This window comes from Alosa pseudoharengus, unplaced genomic scaffold (assembly GCF_046254945.1).
Source record: "Alosa pseudoharengus isolate Yale_2024_CS ecotype anadromous, Long Island Sound unplaced genomic scaffold, YU_APseudo_1.1 YU_APseudo_1.1_scf_19, whole genome shotgun sequence".
Classification (NCBI taxonomy): domain Eukaryota; kingdom Metazoa; phylum Chordata; class Actinopteri; order Clupeiformes; family Clupeidae; genus Alosa; species Alosa pseudoharengus.
Window position 1 is genome coordinate 6,686,955 of NW_027468657.1, and position 5,000 is coordinate 6,691,954.

A 5,000-nucleotide genomic window follows, 5' to 3' on the forward strand; every position below is an offset into this window, starting at 1 on the left:
GCGTCTGACTGACGGCGTGACTTCTCTCTCCTCTAGATAGGGCCATCCATCACGCTGTCAGGGCACACCATGCGGCGCTACCTGCCCCATTACGCACGGACGAACTCGAGGTGCAAAGAAATCGACCTTCTGTCAGATAGTCACATCAACAAGCTTTCACACTTTGCACGTGTCTATTAATCTTTTACATGCGTGAACCAAATGGGATTGAACCTGCAGAATATACAGGACGATGCCATGCATCCATATTGTGTGATGGCCAAGCAAAAGAATACAATAAATATTTTTCTCTCGGTCACTTTCCCTCTCCCTCGGTCTCTCTCTCCTCAATCTTGCTGGCCAGTGAGTCTGCAGGACTGATCACACATCTTCTCACACCCTATCTTGATGATCGGGGGATATAGCCGTATATCAGTTTGTTTCCCTCAGGTGAGAATGGAACTGTGTGTGTGTGTGTGTGAACAGGTGGGTGTGAAGTGGATGATCTACAGGAGACAGCAGTATTTGATGCTACTGAGTAACAAGCATAATAACACACACACACACACACACACACACACACACACACTCACACACACACACACACTGTGTTCCATTCTCACCTCTCATTATTCCTCTGTCAGGGGACAGGGCTGAGGGCAGCCAGGGGTCTGTAGTGTGCTTTCACCACCCTGCCTTTATGTGCTCACATTGTGTTTGTGTGTGTGTGTGTGTGTGTGTGTGTGTGTGTGTGTGTGTGTGTGTGTGGAGGAGTAGGAGCTGTGCACCAAGCTGGGCTTTGATATGCAGGAGCCCTAATCCCCTTTCATGGTATGCTTTTAGATAAGCTCTCTGAGGAGGTACGGGGACTACTCAAATCATCTGCCTGTACACACATGTACACCACTCACATACACATGTGTCTGTGTGTGTGTGTGTGTGTGTGTGTGTGTGTGTGTGTGTGTGTGTGTGTGTGTGTTAGTGTGTGTGTGTTTGTGTGTGTGTGTGTATGAAACACAGACGGATAGACAGATAGACATACCCATCTCCCACCCCCACACATCCAGAAACACTTACGCACACACTAAATTACACACATGTGCAGTCACACACACTAGCATACACACACATACACACACTCAGACTAAGACGCAAAGATGTATTTACTGTAAAGATAGTGTGTAATCCCATTTACTAAAGTGTGTGTCATCCTTCTGGGTGCTTGTGTGTGTGTGTCTGTGTGTATCTGTGTGTCATCTCTAACTGCTGCGGATGATTGACAGATGAATGGAGGCATCAGATGGCAGCAAGCAGTCTGCTGAAAGAGACCAGAGAAGGAATGAGAGAAAGAGAGGGATGGAGGGATAGAGAGAGAGAGAGAAGGTGTGATGGAGAGAGAAAGAGAGGATGAGACAGAGGCGATGAATGGAGACACAAGAGAGAGAGAGAGAGAGAGCAGACATTACGAGAGAAGCCGAGAGGAACAAATTATGTCTTGTTATAGCTCTTAATAAGCACCTTTGAGATTTAGTTCCATGGTGTTATTCCAAAGACTCTCCTTTAATATCTACTCGGCATATACAGTATGTAATTGTTCTTAATTGTTTTTTTTCAGTGATTTTTTGTAGGTGTATGTTTTTACAGTATGTGTATTTTTCACTTTAAGAAACCCTAATGCACCTTCCAGTGTAGAGAAGACAGAAGAGGTTGTTGCAAATGAGAGGAGAGAGAAATGAAGAGGCGTATGAGAAAAATGAGAGAGAAATGATAGATAGATAGATAGATAGATAGATAGATAGATAGATAGATAGGTAGATAGATAGATAGATACTGTAGATAGATAGATAGATAGATACTTTATTGATCCCCAAGGGGAAATTCAAGAAAATGAAGAGGTGTATGAGAAAAATCGGACTACATCGGATTTCTCAAGGCCGGAGTAACACACCCATAATGGAGAAGTGGTGTACACCTGATGAAGGTGCAAAGAAGAGGCGTACAACTGCTTTGGGAACACCACTATCAGTCTAGCCAGTGATCTAATCATGGAACATTCAGTGTACTCCACATGCTTGGTGAGAGAAAGAGAGAGGGAGGGATGGAAAGAGAGAGAGAGAGGGTGTGATGGAGAGAGAAAGAGAGAAAGAGAGGATGAAGTTCGCCCTATAGCAGTGGTCACTCCAGACACAGCTAAGAGCCCACAGTTACTGGACAGGCAATGTCAGTAGGAAAACAGAGGCCTACAGAATGTCCACAGTGGGAGACCTTTCAGTGGGATGATGAGGATGATCCTGCTCTGATCCTCACTGGGGTGAGTAAGATCTGGTCTATTTCACATGTCAAGTGTACCCTCGTCTTAGGTTAGAGGAGTTGATGGTAAGGTACAGTACGTCACTAGACATCCATCACCTGAGGAGCACAGGTGATAAAAGGTGTGAGAGAGCTTCTTCAGTCTCAGGTGTGATGACATCAGCAGGGGCTCCTTGACTAGAAGGACAGCGTGCTTGACTGTCTGGGTGAGGACAAGTGACTCACACGGGTGTGTGGATGTTGGCAACAAGGTGTTGATTTCCTGTGTACCTCACATCTCTGTGTGTGTGTGTGTGTGTGTGCGTGTGTGTGTGTGTGAGTGTGAGTCTGTGTGCGTGTGTGTGTGTGTGTGTGCATGCATGTGTGTGTGCGTGTGTGAGTGTGTGTCTGTGTGCGTGTGTGTGTTATGGCTCTTGGAGAATGTGAAGGCCGGAGGTCAGTCCTCGTAAGACTTCCTGTACTAGCGACTCATGCAAACACTCTCTTTGTTTCCTCAGGAACGGCTCAGCTCTCTAACATTTCTCCTTTCTGTTCCTTCCGCTGTCTGTTGTTCTTATTGTCTGTTGCCTACACTGTCTGTCTGTCTTTTTTGTGTCTGTCTGTGTCTCTTCGTCTCTCTATTTCTCAGCCTTTCCCCCCTTTGTGTCTCTTGAGACTCATACTCACAGAGAGAGAGAGAGAGAGACAGAGAGAGAGAAGGGGGAAGGAGACAAAGAAAGAGAGGGAGAGAGAAAGAGAGCGAAAACGAGAGAGAGAGAGACAGACAGACAAAGAGGAGAGAGAGAGAAAGAGAGAGAAAAAGAGAGACAGAGGAGAGAGTGAGGGGGAGAGAGAGAGAGAGATGTATTGTAGGCAGTTTCGTCATATGTTTTGTCCTCTGCAGGGGACACTCAGGCATTAGAGACCGAGTCTGGTGACCCCATAATGCCTTTCACCAGTGGGCCACTCCACCCAGCCTGTTCCTTCCTGTTCCTTACACACACACACACACACACACACACACACACCACACACACACACACACACACACACACACACACACACACACACACACACACACACACACACACACACACACACACACATGTAGGTACACAACATGCCAGAAAAGAAGGTCAGGTCCATGAGCCCAAGTTTCAGGTCTTGTTAAAAGTAAAAGAGGATGAAGAAGAAAGGAAAAAAAGAACAGAAGATCAGAAGAGAGCAAGCAGAGGAGAAGACAATAGATGGAAAGGGGAAAAGGAAATGGATGAAAGGAAAGAATTAGAGGAGTTAGGGAAAAGGGAACGGAGAGAATCGAAGAGAAGAGAAACCAAGAGGAGAGAAAGAAAGAACAAATGAATGAATGAATGAAAGAAAGGAAGAAAGAAAGAAAGGAGAAGAGCTTTAAAAGGAAGAGAGGAATGGGAGTATGTGGAGATATTATAAAAGAAAGCAGAAGGAATGAAGTGGAGGAGAGAGATTTTCGAGGCAGGGGAGAGGAAAGAAGGAGAGAGAGAGGGGAAACAGGAGGGAGGAGAGGAGTGCAGGAGCACAGAGGGATGAGTGGAGGGAGGGAGGAATGAGGAGAGAGGAGAGATTTAGACACAGGGGAGAAGCAGGAAGAACAGAAGAGAAGAAAGGAGGGATGAATGAGTGAAAGGTAGGAGGGTAGAGGGCAGAGAGGACCATCTGCATGGCTTTGTGCCAGAGCTCTGTGTGTGTGTGTGTGTGTGTGTGTGTGTGTGTGTGTGTGTGTGTGTGTGTGTGTGTGTGTGTGTGTCTGTGTGTGCATGTGGCAGCAGGGGGCAAGAGGGCCTGACAGGTGTCCCAGAACAGTGTGTGTGTGTGTGTGTGTGTGTGTGTGTGTGTGTGTGTGTGTGTGTGTGTGTGTGTTGTGGGGGCTGACAGGTGTCCCAGAATAAGCCTCTGCTTGTAGGGGGGCATGGAGAACAGCCTGCTGTGCGTGCCTGCTAATTAGGAAGGAAAGGAACAGTATGTGTGTGTGTGTGTGTGTGTGTGTGTGTGTGTGTGTGTGTGTGTGTGTGTGTGTGTGTGTGTGTGTGTGTGTGTGTGTGTTATGGAAAGTTCAAGTGTGTGAAAGGCTGGTGTGTGTTTGTCTGTGTGTGTGTGTGTGTGTGTGTGTGTGTGTGTGTGTGTGTGAGTGTCCTTAACTAACTGTGATCGCTCAGGGAAAAAAAACCTTCAACGCGGACACCTCTCTGTCTTATTGTGTCTTTGAAATGAAATGGAATCATCTCTCCGGGTTCACGACAGTTAAAGCATCCTGTTGTAAACATCCTGTTGTAAACATTCCAACATTCCATTCGGAGGAGCACCCATCAGTGCCAGGGGATATTTGTAGGTTGGCGCCTTGCATGGCAGCCTCCGCCATCGGTGTAAGAGTGTGTGTGTGTGTGTTTGTGTGTGTGTGTGTATGTGTGTGTGTGTGTGTATGTGTGTGTGTGTGTGTGTGTGTGTGTGTATGTGTGTGTGTGTGTGTATGTGTGTGTGTGTGTGTCTGTGTGTGTGAGTGTGTGTGACTGGGTGAATGTGAGGCATCAAGTTCTAAAGCGCTTTAATTGCTTGGAAGAGTAGAAAAGCGCTATGTCAATGCAGCGCATTTATCATTACGATTTCTACCTCCCCCTCTGGACCTTGTTTGGGTTTTCCTTGATTTATCCCAGACTTTCCCTTCGTGGGCACTTTGAAAAAAGCCTCGGTTTCCATTT

The 5,000-nt window shown here is 46.6% G+C and overlaps 1 protein-coding gene across 2 annotated transcripts in view; it reads left to right on the plus strand.

Annotated features, from left to right (window-relative positions):
• Nucleotides 1–5,000, plus strand: part of LOC143133024 (tetraspanin-18B-like) — a 40,594-nt gene that overhangs the window by 1,031 nt on the left and 34,563 nt on the right. The gene's annotated exons all lie outside the window — the stretch shown is intronic.